The 26,546-nt window shown below is 40.0% G+C and overlaps 1 protein-coding gene and 1 pseudogene across 3 annotated transcripts in view; both read left to right on the top strand.

Moving 5' to 3' along the window:
* Window positions 1-26,546, top strand: part of STX11 (syntaxin 11) — a 50,201-nt gene that overhangs the window by 5,914 nt on the left and 17,741 nt on the right. Inside the window, exon 1 of one of the 3 annotated variants that reach the window (XM_066373075.1) lies at window positions 1,418-1,688. The exons of 1 other annotated variant lie outside the window; for it this stretch is intronic. The gene's annotated coding sequence lies outside the window, so the exon portion shown is untranslated. Of the gene's footprint in view, window positions 1-1,417; window positions 1,689-26,546 lie in introns of those variants that run through there. One more of the 3 variants, XM_066373074.1, reaches the window with a different exon arrangement.
* LOC136397061 (nibrin pseudogene) lies at window positions 13,234-26,334 on the top strand (annotated as a pseudogene).

Raw genomic sequence — 26,546 nt, 5'->3', positions numbered from 1 at the left:
AGTGTGGCACCTCACCACAACTAAGGAACCAATCACGCGATATGTTAGTATTCATGGAAATCCATACCTTATTCTTTAGTTTTTACCTATTGTCCTTTTACTGTCTCAGGCCCTCACCCCAGACCCCACATTACATTTCATTGTCATGCCTCAGGCTCCTGTAGGCTAGGGCAGTATTTCAGACTTCCCGTTTTTTATAATGACAGCTTTGGGGAATATTGGACTGGTGTTTTGTAGAATGTCCCACTATTAGAATTTGATGATTTTCTCGTGATAAGACTAGGGTTATGGGTTTTGGGGAGGAAAAGCACAGAGGTAGAGCGTCATTTTCATCAGGTCGTACTGAGTACATACAATGAAAATAATTCACGACTGTTAATGTTGACCTTGATCACCTGGCTGAGTTAGTGTTTTTCAGGTGTCTTCGTTGTCAAGTTACTCATTTTCCCCATTTCATACCTTAGGGGAGAAAGTCTCTGTGAGCAAACCAATATTTACAGAGAGGGGAGCTCGGCTTCTCCTTGAGGGCAGAGTTGACACACCAATTACTAGGAATTCTTCCGTGGGGGAGATTTATCTCTTCACAGTTTATTTATTTAACCATGTATTTGTATCACTACGGACTCATGGATCTCTTTATTTACTTTGGGTTGTAATCTGGTACTACTTTGTCTATTTGTGGTTCAAGTTGCTCCAGCTTTGGCCGTTGGGAGCTCCTGCATTGCCTTGACATCAGTGTGGGCCTTTTTTCTTCTTTGAGCACTTCCTAACACTTTTAAGCCTAGCCTCATTTTTCAAGATCCATATATGTACCCCATTGTGTGTGTGTGTGTGTGTGTGTGTGTGTATATATATACACATGTATAATATATAATGAGGTACATTACACACCCATATATATGTGCTTCTCTTTCCCCACTGGAATGACAGGTCTCTGAGAGCCGAGTCTTGCAGCATTTTGGACCACGGTTGTAGCCTCGGCGCTTGAGTGGACGCTCAGTTGGCAGCGAATGAATGAATGAATGAATGGGCTGGGTTAGGCCCACCTGAGACTGGTGAGGCCGATGGGTTCTGGGAAAGAGGTGCGCAGCCTCGCTGTTCCCGCAGCTCGAAGGTCGTGGCAGGTGCAGGGCCGCCCACAGCCTCACGCGGTCACAACCACACCGAGACCTCGCAGCCAGAGTCCGCGCCACGGGAAGTCCACCGGCGAGCCAACGTCACCAGCGCAGTGGGGATTCCCGGGGAAAGTCCGGCGCCTCCGGCCCCCTCCCTGCGCAGGGGCCACGGAAAAGGGAGGGATGGGGGGAACGCGCCTCCGGGCAGCACCGAGCGCACCGGGGCGGGCCGGGGAGCGGCGGAGGCGGGCGCCGGGCCGCCGCACTCTCCGCGCTCAGGAGCGCACCCACTCGGGGCGGGGCGGGGTCACGCGCGGGGACCCGGTGCTATCCTCCTGGGGCGGGGCCTGGTCCCCAGCTGTGGGCGCTTCCGACGCCGAGGGGCCGGGCCGGCAGCGCCCAGATGCGGCCGCCGCGGCGCGGAGTTCAGCAGGTTCCCTTGCCCCGACTGAGCCCAGCGCGGGACCCGCGCCCGCCCGGGACAGGGCGACTCGGTTCGCACTTTCCAGCCGGTTCTTGGTTCGTTTGACTCTTTTTCTCCCCTTTCCCGCTCGTGAAGCTGTGCGCGGAGAGGTGCGAGGATGGGGGCTCCCGGGGTGGGGGCTGGGCGGCTCGGGGACGCGAGGGATGCCCCCCGGGGGGGGGCAGGGGGGTTGGTCTGGCCCCAGGGCTCACGCGGACTCTTGGCACCTCCGGGGGAACGCGGCCATTGAGTTTCTCGTATAGAACCGAGTGATTTCTTTTTCCCCCCCGTGGGCGAGGGACTGAGCATTTAGAGCTTCTAGAAATTATTTCAGAGGCACCTGTTGCTAGGCTTTCCTTAGAATTGGCCTAAAACTACTTTTGCTTTAAGTGAAAAGGCTGGAATTTTTTTTTTTTTTAATTGGAAGGTGAGGGGGAGCATTACTTCAGTTTGATCACCTTTTCACTTCTTATTAGGTAATACACTTTCTCAAAAATAACAGAATGCTTACTTCTTGGCTTCCCAGTATGAGTCTGGAGCCAGGCAATATGGGGAAACGGATACAGTTTTAAAACAGCTCGTTCTAAGCCCACATGAGACTTCCTTTCTTTCCTTTCTTTTTTGAAAGACTGCAGACAAGAAGTAGAGGCAGCAGCCACGTGAACCCCACCGTCAGAGAGGGAATTCTAGAGGCCAATGACAGCAGCGGAGAGCAGTTGTACTTCCTGTGGTTCTCACGCACTTGTCGCAGCCGTTTCTCAGCAAAGGGAGGAGTTGTTATTTCCACATGGGTATCCAAAAATGAGTCACAGGGCTGCTCTTTTACTCATGCGACTCGAACTTTTGGAAAGTGAGGTCTGCTCTGGCTGTATTTAAAATAAATGTGACATGGGTACACGGCTGCACTGGGCAGGTGGTATAGGAAGGAAGGGTTCACGTTTTCAGCTTCCTAAAGCGCCTGCCTGTTGGTCCATCATGCCAGCTAGGTCACTAGGCTGATGGAAGATAAGCATTCGAATCACATGCTTTGCCACAGAGGACCAATAGAACATTAATTTTGTAACTCAAGGACTGATATGTTGTTACTTTCACTGGCATGGTAAGGTAGAGACGTGCCATTTTACAGTGATTGTGTGTCGCTCTCTGAATCAAAACATTTGGATAGTTCATCTTTAGTAAATTAGTGCTAAAACCACATGAAAAAAAAATTTGAAGAAGGTACCAGATATCAGTTGGAGCTGAGAAATTAAAATCTTTGGACTGATAGACCTTATTGCAGCTGGGCAGCAGCTCTTAGGAGGGAACCGTACATTATCCCAGGACAGGTGAGAAGGGAACAGCATCTCTGTTGGAGCCGGGCCGAGCAAGTGGCCCAGCCTGGTTGCTGGGTGTCCCCTCTGTGCCAGACTCTTCACTGAGCTCTGTCCAGCCGAGAATAAGACAGGAGCCTGCCCGCAAGGGCCCCAATGACTAGTGTAGAAAGTCAGAAATTCATTGGAAGGGCCAATAGGAGGAGATGAGCACTATGACAAGCCTATGTCCGGAGCGACAGGAAGGCCTCTGTTTTAATACAACTGACGTTTCTGCAGGTCTGGGATTTTTTTTTTTTTTTTTTTATTTTTTTTTTTTTTTGTATTTTTCTGAAGCTGGAAACGGGGAGAGACAGTCAGACAGACTCCCGCATGCGCCCGACCGGGATCCACCCGGCACGCCCACCAGGGGCAACGCTCTGCCCACCAGGGGGTGATGCTCTGCCCCTCTGGGGCGTCGCTCTGCCACGACCAGAGTCACTCTAGCGCCTGGGGCAGAGGCCAAGGAGTCATCCCCAGCGCCAGGGCCATCTTTGCTCCAATGGAGCCTTGGCTGCGGGAGCGGAAGAGAGAGAGACAGAGAGGAAGGGGGGGGGGGGTGGAGAAGCAAATGGGCGCTTCTCCTATGTGCCCTGGCCGGGAATCGACCCCGGGTCCCCCGCACGCCAGGCTGATGCTCTACCGCTGAGCCAACCGGCCAGGGCCTGCAGGTCTGGGATTTTTGAATGAACTGGGTTGCCATTGCCAGGAAAATGAAGAAGGTTTTGAGTTTAATCATCTACCTGTCTTGGTGAACAGCCTATGGTGCTTATTCAGTAACCATTTTATTCAATAAGTGATGTAAAAATATGTTAATCAGAAAGGGGGGATTTCTAAAGTTATTTGAATTAACTATATTTTGTATTATTTTACAACCATGTAAAAATAAACCTGGCCTGTTATGACCCCTAGTCAATCGCGGAAACTCTTAGCTGCTTACCTTTGTAAAAATAATGACTTATTAATGGCTTGCAACTTTAAAACATCATAGTGAAGCAACTTTTCGACCATCATTTTTATAGTTCAAGTCAATCTTTTCTAACACATTATAGCTGTATGAATCAAAATGAGTAAACTCACTGTGTCACAGGTTGCTGTTGGGATTGAAATCAGTTGGAGTATTTTTGGACTTGATGCCCAAATATATTCATTTTCTCTAATTCTGTAAGATATCCAACAAGTGAGGGTAGACTCCTTTACTTGTATTTTCATAATTCATTTCTCCTTCAAGAGGCTCAAAGTCACTTTTTCTATGAGAAAGAAAGGACTGTGTTCTTCATCATCACACTGCCTGAACTTGGCACAGACTTCACTCCTGATAAGTATTAGGAAGAATGTACCGATTAAATGATGAACCTTAATGTAAGAGGAGGGGCTGTCAGGCAGATGGAAGGACAGTGACTCAGCAGCATGCAGGCGAGGAACTCCAGCCTGTTTAGTGTGGGCACAGGGTGAGGGCTGGGGACAGGGCTGGAGAGACAGGTTGGGCCAGATCACACGGGCCTGTGTGCTGGATAGGCGCTGTGAACTTATCCTCTAGAGGACTTTAAGCAATTGAATGATACTGTCACATAATGTGTTTTCAAAAGACAATTTAGAATCGAGATGGAGAATAGATTGTATCAGAGTGACTCTAGCCTTAAGGAGACACAAAGGAGATTACTTCAATGCTTAAGAAGAGAAATTAAAGAAGGTTTGAGTCAGACAGTGATAGTGAGGAATAGAAGAGAGAGAAGGAGCTGACAGTCGTTTTATAGGAGGAACCTGGCTCCTTTTAGAAGTGGGCAGTAATGAGGGAGAGGGAGGAGTGTAGGATGACTCCCACATTTCTAGTTAATGACTAAGATAGGAAGAGTAGAATAGTAGAATGATGAATAGTTGAATAGTAGAATAATGAACTCCAGCCAGTTCAGGATAATGAGAACCTCATACAGTGCTGGACATATAGTCAGTATTCATTAAATTTTTTTGAATGAATGAATAATAATAATAATAGCAAGGATTTATTGAGGGCCAGGCACTATTCTAGACTCATTATATGAATTCAGTCTTTTACTGTATACTCACTGCAATCTTGTGAAGCAGATACTATAACTGACTGCTTTTGACAGGTGAAGAAAGTACAAAGTTAGTAATAGAGAAAGCCAGAAATTGATCCTAAGCACTTGGCTCCAGAGCTTGCATTCTGAACCATACTGCAATGATATGCCATCTCTTGAATGAATGAACAGACAAAAGAGCAAATGAATGAATAAAGTCTCAGGAACTGTGGTAAACTCAAATCGAAGTCATCGTCCTCATCCCAACAATTCTCTCTGATCCAAGAATAGTCCAATACAGAAGATGGAACCCCCAGCGGCCTTACTGTGCTACACAGCAACCCTGCGCCTCCCTCTATCCCAAGATACACCCAGTTGATGTAGGAATTAGCCTACAATAATAAGAAAGTTTCTCCTGGGGATCTTAAACATTTTGATGGAGACTCACAGTGACTGAAGGTTCCCAGAGCTTCAACAACTGCATCCTTAGAGCTACCTTGGTTAAGTGCTTTGTGTTTCTTAGATGCACTCAAAGTTTTGTTGCTAATAGCCCTCCTGAGGGGACGCAGAAAGGCTGGCCTGGGGGTATTAATCTACAGAGCATGCTCCTATGGTGGAAGACTCACTAATAAGTGCAGGCAGGACCATAGCAACTCCAGATCTTACACTCCTGGTTTGCGATCGGCCTTCTGGGGCCTATTTTGTTCTGGTTTTGCCCTGAAGCAGGTGCTTATTGCCCCCTCCTGCCTTTAACCTCCAGATTTAAGTGACACTGGCATGCTGTGTCCCCTGTCCTCTTGATTTTAGCAGGGCAAAATGGCTCAAGTTCCCAGGGCTCAGGCCCTGCTTTCTGTTTGCAGCATAGAGGAGGATTTCTTTGATCCTGATAAAGGTATTGACTAATGACCTCATACCATTCCCCCCCCCCCCCCCGAAAAGCTGGCCCCAACTCTCACTGTTCTCATAGTTTCATAATTCAATTGACCTTGACTCTGATTTTTGTTCATCAAGCAAGGTCTAATTCTCTTTCCCTTATCTTGCCTCTACTTTGGACAACTTTAGGATTATTGGTATAAATTAATGTTGTACCTAAACTGAATCAGCAATCTCATCTTAATTTTGAAGTTTTAAAATGGTCAAATGTCTAAAACTTGATGTTATTACCTGTTTTCTCCGCACATGAATATAATGTTTCATTCAGCATTTCTTCAGATTTATTGGGAAATCAAGATATTTAGTTTTAGTTTTCCATTATTTGAGACTGACACGAAGCCTTCTGGGATGATCCAGACCACGTGTTGACTTCTTGGTCTGAATTCCCATATTCCTGCCTATAACTCATTCACTGCTCAGATAACAGTAATGAGAATGGTTTTGGTTATTATTTCATGTGCGTTTGTCTTGCCTTTTTGATTTGACTGTGATTTACCTGAGAGCAGAGCGCAGAGTTGAGGGCTCTGGTAGGTTTCAAAGGCCCTCATTTTATGACTTTTATTGATAATGAAACCAGATGCCAGAGTAAGTCATTTGTTGGTCACTCCTGGGTCTGTGGTTATCAGACATTATTTGCATATCTCATTTAAGTCCTTTGTAAGGCTTAACAATTTGGCAATTTTAATATGAAACAGCTTTAGAATTGGCAATCTATGATTTTATTTTTCTTTTCAGTGGATACAGTATCAGGGTAATCCGGCAAATACTAACTTGCCTGGAAAAGTGGTCCCCATTTTGTATACCAAACTGTTTTACTTGTTTCTCTGTTCAAAATGACATTCCATTACTCATTGCATAACTTATTGGGTAATAATGTGAATTCTAACTTTACAGAGTAGTGGAAATTGCTCTGTTGCTATCTTTAGATGGAAACAGTGAACAAGAATTGTTCTGTTCTCTTTCAGTTTCAGGATTCTTGCAATGCACATCTCACCTCCTGGTTTTATGTATCATTTTCTGTTATGTGTGTGGGTGTCATGATTAGTGATGCAAGTCTGTTGCCTTGATATAAATTAGAACATAATGCATAAGCCAAATTGTATAATATCAGTAGATATCCCACTTCCTTCTCCCCTTTTCCCTGATTATTGCATGATAAACCAACATATAGTGACATTAGTTATAACATGATCTAGCTCTTCATTATTTATCAAGAGTTCTCATGTATATTTTTAAAATTTTAAAATTCTTTTCAATTAGAGTTTACATTCAATATTATTTTGTATTAGTTTCAGGTATATAGCATAGTGGTTGGACAACAATATAGTTTCCAAAGTGGTCCCCTGATATTTCCAGTACCCAGCGGGCACCTTACACAGTTGTTACAGTATTATTGATTGCGTTCCCTATGCTGTACCTTACATCCCATCACTGTTTTGTAACTACCAATCTGTACTTCTCAATCCCTTTGCCTTTTCCCTCAGCCCTCAACCCCCCTCCCCTCTGAGAACCATTCTCTGTCTATGAGTCTGCTTCTGTTTTGTTTCTTCTTTATATTGTTCTTTAGCTTCCACATGTAAGTGAAATCATATGGTATTTGTCTTTCTCTGAGTGATTTCTTTCACTTAGCATAATACCCGGTAGGCCCATCCATGCTGTTACAAATAGTAAGATTTCATTCTTTTCTTCTTACAGCCAAGTAATAAATATTCCGTTGCATACATGTCCCACGGTTTTATTATCTATTCATCTATTGATGGGCACTTAGGTTGCATGGCTATTGTAAATAATGCTGCAGTGAACACAGGGGTCCATATATTCGTTTGAATTACTGTTTTAGGTTTCTTCAGCTATATTCCCAGAAGTGAAATCACTGAGTCATAAGGCAGTTCCATTTTTAATTCTTTGAGGAACCTCCATACTGTTTTCCATAGTGGCTGCCCCGGTGTGCCTTTCCACCAACAGTGCGTGGGGTTCCTTTTTCTCCACATTCTTGCCAACAGTTATTCTTACAGATGTGAGGTGATATCTCATTGTAGTTTTAATTAGCATTTCTCTGATGACTAGTGATATTCAGCATCTTTTCATCTGTCTATTGGTCATCTGAATGTACTCTTTGGAGAAGTGTCTGTTCAGGTCCTTTGCCTATTTTTTAATTGGGTTGTCTTCTTGATGTTGAGTTGTATGAGTTCTTTATAGATTTTGGATATCAGCCCCTTATCAGATGTATCATTGGCAAAAATGTTCTCCCATTCACTGGGTGTCTTTTCATTTTGTTGATGATTTCCTTTGCTGTGCAAAAACTTTTTAGTTGAGGGAGTCCCATTTGTTTATTTCTCCTTTTGTTTCCCTTGTCTGAGGAGATATATCAGAAAAAAATATTACTAAGAAGTGTCTGAGATTTTACTGCTTTCTCCTAAAAGTTTTGTAGTTTTTTTTTACATTTAAGTCTTTAACTCATTTTGAGTTTATTCTTGTATATGGTATAAGAAGGTGGTCTAGTTTTTTTGTTTTGTATTTGCATGTATCTGTTCATCTTTCCCAATACTGTTTTTTGACTAGACTGTCTTTACGCCATTGTATATTCTTGTCTCCTTTGTCAAATATTGATTGACCATACAGGCTTGGGTTTATTTCTGTTCTCTGTTCTGTTCCATTGATCTATATGTCTGTTTTAATGCTAGTACCATGCCGTTTTGATTATGGTGGCCTTATTGTGCAGTTTGATATCAGGTAACAAGATTCCTCTAATTTTGCTCTTCTTAACATTTCTGTGGCTAGTTGAGGTCTTTTTGGTTCTATAAAATTTTTTGGATTTTTTGTTCTAGTTCTGTGAAACACATTGGTATTTTAATAGAAACTGCATTGAATCTATAGATTTCTTTGGGTAATATGGCCATTTTAAATGTTAATTCTTAATATCCGTAAGCATGGGATATGCTTCTATTCATTTGCATCTTCTTCAGTTTCTTTATTCAGTGTCTTACAATTTTCTGAATAAAGGTCTTTGACTTCTTTGAGTAAATTTATTCCTAGGTGATTTTTTTAAAAAAACTTTCCATTGATTTGACAGACAGAAAGAGAGAGAGAGGAAAGAAGAGAGAGAGAGAAAGAGAGATAAGCACTAGCTCATTGTTCCATTTAGTCCTATATTCACTAATTGCTTCTTCTACGTGCCCTGACCAGGGACTGAACCCATGATCCAGGTGCTCCAGGATAACATATTATCTACTGAGCAACCTGGCCAGGGCCCTCTAGTTATTTTTATGCAATTGTAAATGGAATTCTTTTGGTGTTTTTCATTTCTAAATGGGACACTATTGGTGTATAAAATGCAACCAATTTTTGAATATTCATTTTATCTTGCTACTTTACTAAATTTATCAGTTCTAGTAGTTTTTCTGGTAGAATCTTTTGAGTTCTCTATATACAGTTTTATGTCTGCTTTAAATAATGATAGTTTTTACTCCTTCCTTTCTAATTTAGATGCCATTTATTTCTTCTTGTCTTATTGCTGTGGCTAGGACTTCTAGTACTATGTTGAATAGAGTGGTGAAAATGGACATCCCTATTTTATTCCTGATTTCAAGGGAAATTCTTTTAGTTTTTCCCCATTGAGTATGATGTTAGTTGTGGGTTTGACACATATAACCTTTATTATGTTGAGATATGTTTCTTCTATTCCTACTTTGCTGAGAAGTTTGCTGAAATGGGTCTGGATTGTGTCAAATGCTTTTTCTGCAACTATTGACACAATCATATGATTTTTATCCTTTGTTTTGTTCATGTGGTGTATCACATTAATTGACTTGAGGTTGCTGTACCAACCTTGCATCCTAGGAATAAATCCTACTTGATCATAGTGTATGATCTTTTTTATTTGGCTGGATTTAGATTGCTAATATTTTGTTGAGTATTTTTGCATTTATCTTCATCTAGGGATATTGGCCTATGATTTTCTTTCATTGTAGTGTCTTTATCTGGTTTTAAAATTAAGATAATTCTGGTCTTGTAAAATGAGCTTGGGAGTCTTCCCTCCTCTTGAAATTTTTGGAATAGTTTGAGAAAGATAGTTGTTAGTTCTTCCTTGAATGTTTAATAAAATTCACCTGTGAAGCCATCCAGTCCAGGGTTTTGTTTGTTAGAAATGTTTTGATAGCTACTTGAATTTTATTAATTCTAATTGATCTGTTCAGAATATCTGGTTCTTCTTGATTCAGTTTTAGGAAATTGTATATTACTAGGAATTTATCCATTTCTCCCAGATTGTCCAATTTGTTGGCATATAGTTGTTCATAATATATCCTTAGAATCCTTTGTTTTTGTTTATTTGTTGTTTTTAGTGAGAGAGAGAGAGAGAGAGAGGGAGGGAGGAAGGGAGAAAAATGAGAAGCATCAACTTGTAATTACATCACTTTAGTTATTCATTGATTGCCTTTCATACATGCCTTGATGATAGGAGGAGGGCTCCAGCTCAGCCAGTGACCCCTTGCTCAAGCAGTGACTTTTGGGATCAAGCCAGCAACCTTTGGGCACAAGCCATCAACCATGAGATCATGTTGACGATCCCACGCTCAACCAGCAACCCTGTGTTTGTTCAAGCTGATGAGCAAGTGCTCAAGCCAGCAACCTTGGTATTTTGAACCCGGGACCTCAACATCCCAGGTCAATGATCTATTCACTGTACCACCACCAGTCAGGCCAATCCTTTGTATTTCTTTGGTGTCAGTTATTACTTCTTCGCTTTCACTTCTGATTTTATTTATTTTGGTCCTCCCTTTTATTCTTGCTGAGTCTGGTTAAAAGTTTATTATTATTTTTGTTTGTTTTCAAAGAACTAGCTGTTAGTTTCATTGATTTTTTGTGTTGTTTTTAGACTTTATTTTGTGTTTGTTTTAGACTTTTATTTTTCGACTTTATGTGTTGTTGTAGACTTTAAATTTTATTTTCTTTATTATGTCCTATCTTCTAGTTACTTTAGGCTTTGTTTGATGTTTTTTTATTTTTTTGTGTCTCCTTTAAGTATAAGGTTAGATTTTTTGGGATTTTTCTTATTTCTTGAGGTAGGCCTGTAATGCTATGAATTTCCATATTAGGATGCTTTCACTGTATCCTATAGATTTGGGGTTGTTGTGTTTTTATTTTCATTTGCCTTAAGGTATTTTTTTTATTGTACCTTGATCTCATTGTTAACCCATTCACTGTTTAGTAATATGTTTTTTAGCCTTCCATGTGTTTGTGTATTTCTTAGTCTTTTTTCTTGTAATAGTAGTTTCATACTATTGTGGTCAGAGAAGATGCCTGATATGATTTCAATCTTAAATTTATTGAGACTTGTTTTGTGTACTAGCATGTCTATCCTAGAAAATGCTTTTTGTACACTTGAAAAGAATGTATATTCTGTTGCTTTAAGGCGAAATGCTCTGAAGATATCATGTGATCTAGTGTCATTTAAGACCACTGTTTCTTTGTTGATTTTATGTCTGGAGGACCTATTCAATATGTCAATAGGGTATTAAATTCCCCTACTATGCCTGTATTAGTGTGATCTCTCCCTTTATGTCCATCAATATTTGCATTTTATAATTAGGTCCTCTTCTGTTGGGTACATCAATTTTTAATTTTTTTTTATTAATTTGAGGGAGAGAGAGAGAGAGAAAAGAAAGGAGAGAGAGACACCAACCTGCCATTCCACTTAGTTGTTCCATTTAATTGTGTACTCATTAATGACTTTTCATATGTGCCCTGACCAGGGATTGAACCTGTGGCCTCAGTGTACCAGGATGCTTTATCCACTGAGCCACTGACCAGGGCTCATAAATGTTTATAAGGATATATCCTCTTGTTGGACTGATCTCTTTATTAGCTCTCTTCCCAGAACCATATAACCTAGTTTTTCCTCACACAACTCTAGTCTGCTCCGAGCCATCCCCCCTCTGCCAGAGCCCGGGGTAAATAGCTGCAACTACAATTTTTTCCCCTGGATCTTTAAGAAGACACCTGGGTTTCTGACAGACTCCTGACCCTCCCTGGTGGGCAGAATCCCCACTGATTTTTACAGCCAGATATTATGTGGTCTCCTTTCTTTGGCTCTGGTGCCCTGGGCTGGGGAATCCAGCGTGGGGTTGAGAACCCACTATACATGGGTGGAGGGCCAGCCCTTTTTGTGTATCTGCCTGTTGGTCAAATAAGTTTGTAAATATAGGTTTGCTCACTTATAGTTTGCATTGGGTGTGGGGAACAGGCTGTAAACAGGCAGGGTTGTTATATCCTAAGGCTTAGTTTTAAGACTAAGCCTTTCCTGCCCTAAGTGACTTTGTATCAGTGACTTCCTTGTTTGTATATTGGATAAAGGCTTTAATTTCTACACCATAAAATGGGGCAGACTGAGAGCTTGCTCTCTCTCTGTCTTGATATTAGCATTAGAGGGGAGAGCAGAGAAAGGCCACGTAGAGGAAAGGAGAGGCAGCCAAGATGGCAGAGTGCTGAAGGAGAAGCCATTTTGTGCAGAGTTTTTGCAGAGAGAAGGAGATGGGGAACAGAGGTGAATAAGGCTGGTGAGGTACAAACTTTTGATCCTAGGATAAATTGGATAAGTCAGTGGCTTTGGGAGACCTGAATAGAAAAGGAAGTGTTTTCCCACTGTGTGTATTTCTTGCCCACTGGGTGCAAGCTAGGATTAAGCTAATGGCCCACCAGTTCTTGGCTCCGTTGTGTCATTACCATCTGTCTGAATCAAATGCGAACCTGCATGGGCCAGGCAGCTGTGATGGTGGCCGTGGCTACTGGCTTTACACTGCCCTTCTTATGAATCTCCATGTGGCTTCTTCTGTAAATCCTTGGTTATAAGACTTCTGTTCAGCTGGTCTTCAGTTGGTTATTCTGGATGACTGTTCTATATTTTAGTTCTAATTTCAGTTTGGTCCTGGAAGGAGGTGAGTGTAGCTTCTACCTACTCTGCTGCCATCTCAGATCCTCTCATATTGACTCTTTTTAATTCTCATAAAAGCCTCATTTAATAGAAATAATAAGTATTATTATTGTTGTTGCTGTCTGTATTAGAATTTTATAGATGAAGAAGGAGACACTTGAAGAGATTGAGTGACCACCTAATATTGCCCAAGAAGTGGGGTGCAGAGGCCCACTACACTGTGCTGTCAGTACTTGACTGAAGACAGCAAGTTCAGTACCTCAGGTCAATGACACTCTCTGGACATAGACTCCGAGTTTTATGTACAGGAGCTTTATTGGTAGGTGCTCTGGGAACAACACAGGCAGAGAGAGAGGTCCTCAGGTTTATACAGAGAGAACAATTCAACTATGGTGCATGTACAATGGTGGTCTTAACAGAACGGAACTTTGGAACTGAGATGGCCTTTCAGAATTGTTCTGCCATGTTGAAGTAAGGGAGCTGGTCATTGTATCCCTCACATCAGCTAGAACAGGGGTCCCCAAACTACGGCCCGCAGGCCGCATGTGGCCCCCTGAGGCCATTTATCTGGCCCCTGCCACACTTCCAGAAGGGGTACCGCTTTCATTGGTGGTCAGTGAGAGGAGCATAGTTCCCATTGAAATACTGGCCAGTTTGTTGATTTAAATTTACTTGTTCTTTGTAAAAAAAATATTGTATTTGTTCCCGTTTTGTGTTTTTACTTTAAAATAAGATATCTGCAGTATGCATAGGGATTTGTTCATAGTTTTTTTATAGTCTGGCCCTCTAACGATCTGAGGGACAGTGAACTGGCCCCCTGTGTAAAAAGTTTGGGGACCCCTGAGCTAGAATGTGGCTGTACCCAGGCCGAAGGCATAATATTAGGCTAACAGCTTTCTTCAATCAAGGGCAATTCCTGGAGCTGTGAGCCCTTAGCAGCCATTATTTCTGGCAAATGGGGAAACAAGGTCTTCTCTCCTGCAGGAGATCTGAGCATTACATCATCCACAACTTTTCTGTGACAGAGAATTCCCCTCTGCACCTTTTGGACCTCGTACATCACTCTGTTGAGTGGAGCCAGAAATTGGCATTGTGACCTAGGTCCTTGAGGATTTAGAATAGCTGACCAACAACAAGGAAACAATAATCTTAATCCTAGGACGATTAGGAGCAGAGGAAGAGCCAAGAGAGTGTAGACCAGGACAAGTGGAGTAGTGATGCGTAATAGACAAGAGGGTCAAAAACCCTCCGCTGTCCAGATTTAGAACAAAAGTGAAATACATACTGGTCTTTATTATAATTCTAGGCTTTAACATTATTAAATGGTAAACAGTTTTGTGTTGTTGGGCTACATTTTTTTTTCTCTTCTCTCCCTCTTTCTTCTTTTTAAGCCTTTGGAAGGCACCAAACCAGTCCATTGGATCTCACTAAAGCCTAGAGGTTATAATCATCTGAATTAACTGGGATATTTAAAAACACTACCTTCCCCAAACAACAAGAACAGAAAGGAAAGTCCAGCCTCACATTCAGATTCAACTGGAATAGAATCTTTAAGAGTGGAGCCCACAAACTGACACTTTTACAAATTTCCCCTAGATGATTTTGCTACATGCCAGAGTTCAACAAGCTTTGCCCTAAACTGTTATGTCCTTGATGGCATTTTCAAATGAGCAAGAAGCCATGGGAACCCTGGGACAAAGGAGAATACCTCGGCTTTAATCCCAGCAGGCTTGATACAGTGACATTCATTCCTTATTTTTTATACCACCTTTCCTGTGTGGCCAACAGGGAGCCTGGCCTGGATCCTGGGCTGGCTTCTGACCAAGACTGCTGGAGAGGCAGGGAGATGTCTCTGGCTGGGCCCTTTAATAACTTAGATACCTGGCTGAGGGATGCCAAATTCCTTGAATAGTTTGTAGATGAGGGAGTTAGGAGGGTGGGGAATCAGAGAATTCTAGGAATCAGTACATTTTCTAGGAGAATAAGAAGGTTCCGGGAAACCTTTAGCCAGATGAAGCTTTGAGGCACTGTTTCAAAACCATAAATGATCATCCAATAGAATGAAAGAGATAACCATGACTGGAAAATATATTATCTGTTTTATTGAAATAGGGAGTAATTTTTTTTTTTCAACTTACCCGATGTTGAGTCAGGTCATTGCAGGAAATACTAGTCATCTAAAACCTAATCTAATAAACCCCTACGACATTTTGATACATTTTGTTCACTCCTATAACATCAGATTGCTATAGTTTCTATACCTTCAATGCTTCGTGCCTTCGCTCAGGTCGTCTCTGCTTGGGTTTCCTCCCTCTTCTCCTTGCTCATCTAACTCCTGTCACACTATTTAGAATCAGCTCACACACCATTTTCTCTAAGACGCCTTTTCTCCTTTCATTACACTTATTATCGTTATTTTTCTCTACCAGCCTGTGAGCAATGTGAGGGCAAGGACCATCTTTTTCATTTTTGAATTCAAGAGACCTAGCCTCATCAACAAGGATTGAAGGGAATCATCATTCTGGTAATATAGTCATTCAACAAATATTTGTGGAAGCTCTCCTACATGCTGGATGCTCTGGGGTACAACCAACAAGTATAGACTCTGACCCCATGTTGTTGATGGGCGAACAGAGAAGACAGGCAGTAAAGCAATTAATAAGATACGGTGAGTATTCAAAATGAGCACTGACAAGTGTGAGATCACAGAGCCAGAAGCCAGGTTTAGTATAAGGTCAGAAAATGTTTCCCATTCTCATGAAACATAGAAAAATAGAAGCTGGGAAACTGGCTTTGGTTACAAGACCTGGGGCCACTTTTTAATGAAGGAAGATCTTTTGGTCTGTCTAGTGCAAAACTGACCAATCCTGTGTGTGTGTGTGTGTGTGTGTGTGTGTGTGTGTGTGTCCAGTTTGTGGGCACATGCATTGGCAAAGAGAGACAAGAAAGTAGCTTCTTCGTTTACTGAGTAAGATACATAGTCAGGAACAGGGAAGGAAGTTTCTGTGTTTCCATTCAATGTGCCATTGATAGAGGTCTGTTTGTTCACATTTTAATATGTAACAAACAGTAAGAGAAAATAAACATAAAGCTCTGAAAATCACAAGCTGATACCACAGCTTTTTAAAAGTGACTTTTAAGAATCTGATGTTTCTGGCGTACAAAGGTACTCGACAGATTTGCGTTTGTGTTGTTATGGACCAAGTTTGCAGTACATATGCTGGGGGTAAGTGTCTGTGCGTTTCATCTTTCCACTTCACCGTCTTGCCCTGGTGCGAGCCGACAGCGCTGTGTCTTGGTCTGTAGCTCTCGCCCCATTCAGAAGCTCATGCTGGATCCTCTTCTCCTTTGCTGGCCAGTTCCGTACGTGCTTATTTCTCCCGCGACAGTGCTAAGCTTAGTTGAAAGCGGGTATTGCGATTACTTGATTTTTAATATTTGAATCACCTGCAGCTCTTCCACTGCGATTTATTTACATTTATGACATTAAATAAATAAATAACCTTAAATACAGTATCTGAATTAAGAGGCGATGCTTGGGCTGAGAAGGTGACCACATTGGCTCTCTACTGAGAACCTGTTTCTTGTTTAACCTGACATCACAAAGCAAATATACCAAGTGCTAACGTGCGCGTAGTTAACCTCTGAAAGTCTATTTTATTTACAGAGAACTTTACTTGGTTGATTCCAGGAAGGGAGTGTTAAGTCATCATGAAATAGCACATATCAGAAGTAGATGGAAGTACAGAATGCTCTGCTGTGTCTCATTTAAGTCAACTTAGACACATCCCCACCATCAGCATCTTAAAACCACGTCGATACAATCGTCCCTCGCCATATCGCGGTTCACTTTTCGCAGTCTCACTATATCACGGATTTTTAAATTGTATATATCTAATTTTGTATCACGAATTCTTTGCTATATTGTGGGATTTTGTAGTACATAGGTATTTTTATATATTTATTATTTTAATTATTTTGCAGTAAAATAAGCATTTTCTAGCTTAAAAAATTGAAAACAATGTAAAAAATATTAATTAAAATGTATGAAAAAATATTGAATTGAAAAAAAGCCTTAAATATATATACATAATAAAATAAATATAAGGTCGCCACTTTGCAGATTTTTGCCTATTGAGGGGGTTCTGGAACCTCACCCCCACCCCCATGATAGATGAGGGACCACTGTACTTAAAAAATAGAATTGAAAATTACAGTACAAGTGAAAATGTAAGTCAGGTTTGAAGTGTGACTTTAAGTGAATACAGACATAGGATGTCTTCAAATGAGTGTTTGCCGTGTTTTCTTGCGTCTTTCCTTGTATGCTTTGGCATTTCTCTTGATTTATTTCAAGTATGTATAACTTAATTTATGGTCTAATATTTTGTCTTGCTTTACTGTAAATATTAGATATAAGAAGTATATGAGTAGACAGGGAAATAGTTCTGGGAATTTGTTCTTACACTTTCTATTTTGTATAGTTTGAACTTGGTTTATTATTGAAGCCTAGGTAATGAATTTAGCCACTGTGAATGGCTTCTTTGTTAATTGTAAAGCAGTTCAATTTTTATATTTTCATTAATAATTGGAATTTTTAATAAAAGGCTATGGGTGGTGAAATGAAATACTTTCTCCTTTTTTTGTTGTTTTTTTTGTGACAGGGACAGAGACAGAGAGAAGGACAGATAGAGACAGGAAGGAAGAGAGATGAGAAGTATCAACTCTTTGTTGCGGCACCTTAGTTGTTCAATGATAGCTTTCTCATATGTGCCTTGACCGGGGAGCTACAGCAGACAGACTGACTCCTTGCTCAAACCAGCGACCCTGGGCTCAAGCTGGTGAGCTTTGCTCAAACCAGATGAGCCGGCGCTCAAGCTGGCGACCTTGGGATTTCGAACCTGGGTCCTCCGTGTCCCCATTCGACGCTCTATCCACTGAGCAACTGCCTGAGCAGGCTGTTTTCTCCTTTTAAAAATGTAGAACTCTTGCCTGACCTGTGTTGGCGCAGTGGATAAAGCGTTGACCTAGAAATGCTGAGGTCGCCAGTTCAAAACCCTGGGCTTGCCTGGTCAAGGCACATATGGGAGTTGATGCTTCCTGCTCCTCCCCCACTTCTGTCTGTCTGTCTGTCTCTCTCTCTCTCTCCTCTAAAATGAATAAATAAATAAAAATTTAAAAAAAAATTTTAAAAAAAGAAAAAAAAGAAAGTCTAATTCTTTAAAAAAAATTAAAAAAAATAAAAATAAAATAAAAATGTAGAACTCTTTAGAGGATGAAGTTTGTTTTTTAATCAAAATTATAATTGTGTCAATTCATCTGAAAATATTAACAGTTGGTAGAGAAAAATTTCATTTTATCAATGTATTTTTGTTGATTAACTAGAAAACTTGTCAAGTTACTAATTACCTTTTGCTGAAACTTAAAACACGCTGGACATTTTCTTTTTTCTCTCGATATCTAGATACCTACATATCTAGATAGCAGCGTAAACACACTCTAAGAATTTTTATTTTTATTTTCTCCATTTAGTCTAGTAACTAAAGGATAGATAAATCTGATTTTTCTCCTCATTTTTACTGAGTTAATACATCTAAATTAGTATGTTATTATAAATTCATAATTTTTGCTAAGTAATAGACAATGGATATTGTTTCATATTTGTATAGAGCATATTTTATTTTCTGTTAATTGTTTTTTATATATTTTGCTCAGTATTTTATGGCCAAGTTATTTTCTTATCAGTTGGGGTTGTCTCATCACATAATTTTGAGTACCTACGCAAGTCTATTATGTTTTATGCAAATTTTTCTTCAGACTCTTGCTTTAATTCTTAATATTTGTTATTCTTTCTTATTGCACAAAGATTTCACATTTTATTTAAATTTGTTTATTTTTTCTTTAATATTCTCCCACAGTCTAAAATCTCATAGAAAGTTATCATTTCCCTAGAATACTGATAAATATTTAACTTTACTTTCCATTAGTGTTTCTTTTATTAATTTTGCAGTTTTAATTCTTTGATGTCGCCTGAGGCATATTATGGGACTTATACTAAGAATTAGAGATAAATACATTTTTGCCCTAATATTTTTTCTTTGGTTATGTTTTGAGAGAGAGGAATTGGAGTAGAGAGAGAGAAAGAGAGAGAAGCATCAAACTCATTGTTCCACTTAGTTGGACACCCATTGACTGCTTCACATATGTGCCCTGGCTGGGGCTCCAGCTGGTAACCTTGGGATCAACCAGGACCCCAGGATCCAACCAGTGACTTTGGCTCTCTGGAGTGACATTCTATCCACTGTGCCACCGCTGAAGGTCCTCTTCCCCTAATATTTTTTGAAAGCATCTTTTTCATACACTAACATTTTATATATATATATATATATATATATATTACTTTCTCAATATTTTATTCATGTCCATTTAATAATTTTTATATTTCCAAAAATATCATGCTTTTCATTATTATCTTATGATGTGTTAATATCTGCTGTGGCTTCCTTCACATCATTAGTGCTGTGTTCAATTTATTAAAAAAATTTAATCACTTATTATTTGAGCTTTATGTTAGGATTATTTTCATTTTCAGATTTTTTTTAAGCCCTGGTGGGAATTTTGGATTTAGTCCAGTCAAAAAACTAACTTGGAGAGAATTTCACATTCCACTTATAAATATATATGTGTTAATTCTAAAATGGAATCTGCAAAGAGATGTTTATGTGAAAAGAGAGAGAGAGAAAAGTAAGCAGGTAAGATGGAAGGTTCCTAAAGTCAAAATCCACAGCCTTGCACTTTTGGTTAGTGTTTTGGATTTTCAGAATATCTTTTATGTTTGTTTCTCTCTCTCTCCCTTCTCTCCCCCTCCTTGTATCCTTCCTCTTCCCTCCTTCCCTCCCTCCCTCCCTCCCTCCTTCCTTTCTTTCTTTTTCTTTCTCTAGTTTTTAATTTTATCAAACCTAAATGTATATTGTTAAAGGGTCAACCAGTTCTATACAACTAATGAAAAGTGAAAGTCTAATGAAAACAGTTGATCCCTTTCTATTTTGTATCTTTATCCACAAAGGCAACCACTTTCAACTATTTTTGATGATTCATTTGCTGTTTATATTCATAGCTCTAAATAATACACTTCTATTAGTTTATTGATTTTTCCATTTTAGGTGTTACCTATCAACCAACTTGCCTCTGTGGAAGAGGGTGTTTCAGCTCATTTTCTCCCCTCTCCCCCCACAAACACGTTCCCCTGTCCAGCCTCCTGATATAGCTATATTATAGTTTGAGTTAGATGAATAGTCAGTGATTATATTTTTACAGTTATGAAAATGCTAATTATAGCTGGGACATGTATTATATTGTGATTACTTTTCCGCTACTAGAGAATTTGTTTTGCACTTCTGGAAGTTAATTGGTTTTGTTGTTGTTGTTAGATTAATTTTACTTCTACTTAAAACCTATTTAACCCCAAATTGTCTAAATCTCCTATCAAGAAATTTTGACCTATTAGGAATTCTATCAGTTTTATCTGTCTGAAGGAATCTCGCCTCCAGCACACTCACCAAATCTAGACAGAGGTCTTTTTCTTCAAGTTCACAGCTATCATCTTAGAGTTTTTCTTTGCCTTCGTCTTGGGGTGCCCTTTGCCTCTCTCCTATGTGGGATCTCATGCTAGAATTTTGTATTCTGTACCTTTTATTGCTTTACTTTCTTGTTTTGTTGGGCTTCATTCTCCAGTTTCTTCCTGAGAAAGAGGACATTAGAGAGAAAAAACTTTCAGATGTTGTATATTTAAAAACATCTTTATTTTACTTTCACATATGATTAATGAGTATTGATGAGTATAAAATTCTGAGTTGAAAATGTATTTTCCTCAAAAGTTTAAAGATATTGTTTCATTATTTTTAGTTTCCATTGTTGCTATTTGGAAGTCCAAAGTGTTTGACTCTGCGTTGTAGGTGATACCTCTCTCTCTGTCTGTCTCTCTTTCTCTCTCTAAGCTTATATGACGTCCTTTCTTTGGAATTCTCATTATTCAGAACTTGAACTTAAAGGACTAGACCTCTAAGTTCCTTATTTTTTCTGTTATATTTTTTAATTTTTTTTTTTCTAAAGTTGGAAACGAGGAAGCAGTCAGACAGACTCCCGCATGCGCCCGACCGGGATCCACCCGGCATGCCCACCAGGGGGTGATGCTCTGCCCATCTGGGGCATCGCTCTGTTGCAACCAGAGCCATTCTAGCACCTGAGACAGAGGCCACAGAGCCATCCTCAGCGCCCGGGCCAACTTTGCTCCAATGGAGCCTTGGCTGCGGGAGGGGAAGAGAGAGACAGAGAGGAAGGAGAGTGAGAGAGGTGGAGAAGCAGATGGGTGCTTCTCCTGTGTGCCCTGGCCGGGAATCGAACCCGGGACTCCTGCACACCAGGCCGATGCTCTACCACTGAGCCAACTGGCCAGGGCTCTCTGTTATATTTTATCTCCTTTTCTTTCTTTTTCTCTTTCTTTTTTTCCTCCCTCCCTCCCTCCCTCCCTCCCTCCCTCCCTCCCTCCCTTCCTTTCTCTCTTTCTCTCTTTCTTTCTACCTTATGGAAAATGACCATCCATTTTTCTGCCTGTAAGATATAGGTCAGTGTGGTGGGCAGTAGGTGAAGGATGACGGCTTGGAAGCCAAACATTCCTTGAAAACATTCGCTTAACCCTTCCCTTTTCAATTGGGTCTCTCAATTCAGAGCCCAGCTTGTCTACTCTCCTGCCAGGGAAGGGCAAGGAATGGTGTATATTCTCAGTTTTTAAGAAGGCTTCTAACCAGATTCTATTTGCAGTTACCTCACCATCACCTTCTTTTCCGTAGGTTCTCAGCCTTTACTTCTGGTTCAGAGCCTTCGGGTATTTATTCTACAGTGCAGCTTAGGTTGCCCCTTGCCATCTCCACTGTTAGCTTAGCATTCGGTTTTCTCCTCTCTGCTAGACTAATTATCATTTGTCCATTTGCTTTACAACTTCCAAAATTTTGTTCTGCTCTCTTTTCTCCCATTCTTTATTCTCATTGGTGTGTGCCTTTTTGAAAGTTCCTTTAGAGAGATTTTGAAAGGGAGTAAAAGTAATGTTCAATTTGCCATTCTACCCAGAATATAGAAGTCATCTTTAAAAATACAAATGTACTGTCTGACTGGAGTGGTCCATTAAGCTGCTAACACATAAGAGCAGACATAGTCACCAAAACTTGTTGCCTTATAAAATAGAGGATGGGCTCTATTACTGGGATGGTTAAGTGGGCAAGTTTGAATTTGGCCAGGGAAGGGGGATGAGACATTTCTGGTTGGAGGGCATGTCTAGAAGGAAGGCAGGATAAGGTGGCCATAGTGGAGTTTCTTTAGGCCAGGACAGATTGAGGGCAATAAGTAAAAAACAAAGAAGTCATTAACCATCTGCAGATTTTCTTGTTGATGCTCATGGAGAGTGTGCATGTTTACCTCTATGAGTAAAATCATAAGGATTGCACTGGCTGAGAATTCACTCACTCTGTGTAAGGAACCTTACCACATACCTCTTGAGGTTGATGGTATTTATTCTAGTCTACTCAAAGCTGGGAGTCCAGTGCAGGTTTATTCGACTTGGCAGCTTCATTTAAACACTAAGCTATTATACATATTTTTGTGTCATAGTTGACACCAGTTATTGAAATTAAGACAGTTTTTGTAAATACACAGAAAACTGAAGATGTATTTCCCGTATTATCTTGATAGTTCTGTCTGTAAATGTGTTGAAATCAGGAAGTTGCATAAGTCAGTTTTACTTTCAGTCTTTGAATAAATACCCAGAAGTGGAATAGCTGGATTATATGGTAGTTCTATTTTTAAATTTTGAGGGATCTCCATGTTGTTTTTAATAGTGGCTGCACCACTTTATATTTCTACCAACAGAGTATGAGGGTGCCCTTTTCTTCATATCCTTGCCAACACTTGCTATTTCCTTTTTTATAATCGTCATTCTAATATGTGTGAGGTGATTATCTCATTGTGGTTTTGATTTTTATGTTCTTGATAATTAGTGGCATTGAACATTTTTCACGTGCCTGTTGGCCATCTGTATTTCTTCTTTGGAGAACTATTTAGATCCTCTATCCATGTTTTAATTGGATTGTTTTCTTTTTATTTGTTTTTTTGTTTTGCTAATGGGTTATTTTAATTTTTATGTATTTTGGATATTACTTTTATTCATATATATGATTTTCAAATGCTTTCTCTTATCCACTAGCTTGCCTTTTCATTGTGTTGATTCAGAAACTTTTTTAGTTTGATGTAGTTCACTTATTTATTTTTGCTTTTATTATCTTTCTTTTTGGATTCAAAAATTCCACACCAAGACCAATGTCTAGGAGCTGCTGCCCATGCTTTCTTCTAGGATTTTATGGTTTCAGTCTCACATTCAAGTCTTTAATCCATTTTGAGTCAATTTTGTGTATAGTAAAATATGTGGTCTAGTTTCATTGTTTTGCTTGTGGCTGTCCAGTTTTTCCACTAGTATTTACTGAAGAGATTCTCCCTTCTCCATTGTATAGGTTTGGCTCCTTTATCATAAATAAATTGGCACTATATGTATGGGTTTGTTTCTGGACTCTTGATTCTATTTCATTAATCTATGTGTCTGTTTTTATGCCAATACCATACTATTTTTTTTTTTTTTTGTATTTTTCTGAAGCTGGAAATGGGGAGAGACAGTCAGACAGACTCCCACATGCGCCCGACCGGGATCCACCTGGCACGCCCACCAGGGGGCGATGCTCTGCCCCTCCAGGGTGTCGCTCTGCCGCGACCAGAGCCACTCTAGCACCTGGGGCAGAGGCCAAGGAGCCATCCCCAGCACTCGGGCCATCTTTGCTCCAATGGAGCCTCGCTGCGGGAGGGGAAGAGAGAGACAGAGGGGAAGGAGAGGGGAAGGGGTAGAGAAGCAGATGGGCGCTTCTCCTGTGTGCCCTGGCCGGGAATCGAACCCTGGACTTCTGCACGCCAGGCCGATGCTCTATCACTGAGCCAACCGGCCAGGGCCAATACCATACTATTTTGATTACTATACCTTTAGTTATATATATAGTTTGAAGTCAGAGAGCATGATATCCCCAACTTTTTTCTTCTTTCTCAAGATTGCTTTGGCTATTTGGGGTTTTTGTGGGTTCATACAAAGTTTAGAATTATTTGTTCTAAGTTTGTGAAAGATGCCATTGGAATTTTGATGGAGATTGCAGTAAATCTGTAGATTGCCTTGGGTTGTATGGATATTTTAACAATGTTACTTCTTGCAGTCCATGAACATGGTATGCTTTCCATTATTTGTCTCTTCTTCAATTTATTTCAGTGATGTCTTATAGTTTTTAGTATACAGATCTTTTACCTCCTTAATTACAGTTACTCATAGGTATTTTATTGTATTTGATATAATTGTAAATGTGGTTGTTTTCTTAATTTCTTTCTCTAATAGTTCTTACTAGTTCATTATAGAAGCACAACTTATTTCTGTATATTGCTTTTGTATCCTGCAGCTTTCTGAAAATATTTATTAGTTCTATCAGTTTTTTAGGTGGAGTCATTAGGCTTTTGTATATATAGTATCATGTTATCTGCAGATAGTGACAGTTTTACTTTTTCTTTTCCAAGTTGGATTCCTTTTACTTCTTTTTTCTTGTCTTATTGCCCTGGCTAGGACTTAGAATACTCTGATGAATCATTTGGAAGGAGTGGGCATTCTTGAATTGTTTCTGATCTTAGACAAAAAACTTTAAGCTTTTCACTGTTGAGTATGATGTTAGTTGTAGGTTTGTTATATATGGCTTTTATTATATTGAGGTATATTTCCTCTATTCTACTTTGTTGAGAGTTATTATTATAAGTGAAAGTTGAATTTTGTCAAGCACTTTTTCTGGATCTATTGAGATCATATGATTTCTATCTTTTATTTTGTTAATGTGATGTAGCAGCATCCTTGCATCCTGTGTTGAACCATCCTTGCATCCTTGAAATAAATATCACTTGATTGTAGTGTATAATCCTTTTAATGCATTGTTGAGTTCAGTTTGCTAATATTTTGTTATTAATTTTGCATTTATGTTTATCAGAGATTTTGGCTGGTAATTTTCTTTTATTGTAGTCTCCTTATTTGAATTTACTATCAGACATGCAATTTGGTGCCTGCCAGCACCTTTGTCTCCAGAGTAATTCCCAAAAGAGGGCAGGTGCTTTAAGATTAGCTAATGAAGGTGCACGGGGCAGGGTGTTGGGCGTATTGGTTGTGGAAGCCACATGATCCTGAGAGTCCTCAACTTGTTACTGTCCTGCCTGTGGGTTCTCAGAGGTGGCCTGGCCAATCCAGTGACAATGGCCCCTGTGGTGTGACAGCCCACAGTGTCTCATGTCAGCTATGGCAGTCCAGCTATGAGGAGAGAGCAGGTGCTCACTGTGAGAAGCTGAGAATCACACAGACTTTTAATGGGTATTGAGTACACTGTTGGAAGGAAGAACTGTGACATCTTCATTGAAAATGATTAATCAGTTACAATTGTGCCATATTAATAGCGAGCTTTCCTGTGACCAGCCTGAGTCAAACACATGAAATTCCTATGTTGACAGTAAAAGATAATTCTAATTATGGTACCTTTGTTAATGAAGAACAAATGCAGAATAGCCTTTACCAAACTTTGGGGACAGGTGATAAAGTTACTTTTAGAGTGTTTGAAAGTAAATTCAGAATGGAGTGTGAGCCTGTGGCTGCATGCTCTTCTTGTTTAGATGTCTCTGGGAAGACTGCTTTAAATCAAGCCATATTGCAGGTTGGAAGACTTTCTGTAAACAATTGGACAGAAGAATACACCCGGTTGTCATGATATCGGTTACCATGAAAACAAAATGTACACTCTTTTTTGGACGTCCAATTGTAAAGCCAGAATAGTTACTGAATTTCTTAAAGCAGTTCAGTGCAAGAAACAGCTTTCACAAATTGAAAGTTTTTACCCCTCTATTGATGAACCAACTATTGGAAATTAAAATATTGATCTGTCAGGATGACAGGAAGGAAAGCAGATCTTCAAGGGGAAAACATTTGTATTTCTGAATGCCAAGCAGCATAAAAAATTAAGTTCCGCAGTTGTTTTTGGAGGAGGAGATGGTAAGTTGATAACAGAAGAAAATGAAGAAGATAGTTTCTTCTTGGCTCCCGGAACTTGTATTGTTGATGTAACAATAACAAATTCATGGACCTTAATTTCTGACTTTCAGAAGAAATGGATTCATTCAATTATGGATATGCTCCAAAGACAGGGTCTTATACCTATTTCTGAAGCAGAATTTGTATTGGCAGCTATTTTCATGGCTGTGGAGAATTATAGTGATCCTCAAGGCCAGCCCAGTACTATATGGATTTGGATAAAAGGCCAAGGGAATCAAAATCTCCAGAATGGAACAAAAATTCAGAATGCATTCACAAGAAACACCCACTGTGAAGAATACCCCAAAATAAGCTCTGATAAAAAAGAAAAAGAAAGTCACGGATACGGACAACAGTGTGGTGATTGCTGGGGAGAGAGGTAGAGGAGGGTGTGGGAGGATCAATGGTGATGGACAGAGACTTGACCTGGAGGGTGGGACACACAATATGGTGTATGGAAGATGTGTTGTAGAACTGGGGATCTGAAACCTGTGTAATTTTGTTAACCAGTGTCACCCCAATAA

The sequence above is a fragment of the Saccopteryx leptura genome, chromosome 3 (assembly GCF_036850995.1).
Source record: "Saccopteryx leptura isolate mSacLep1 chromosome 3, mSacLep1_pri_phased_curated, whole genome shotgun sequence".
NCBI classification, from domain to species: Eukaryota; Metazoa; Chordata; class Mammalia; order Chiroptera; family Emballonuridae; genus Saccopteryx; species Saccopteryx leptura.
Note: the sequence above shows the minus strand (reverse complement) of the source record. Positions and strands in the feature narration are given on the sequence as shown.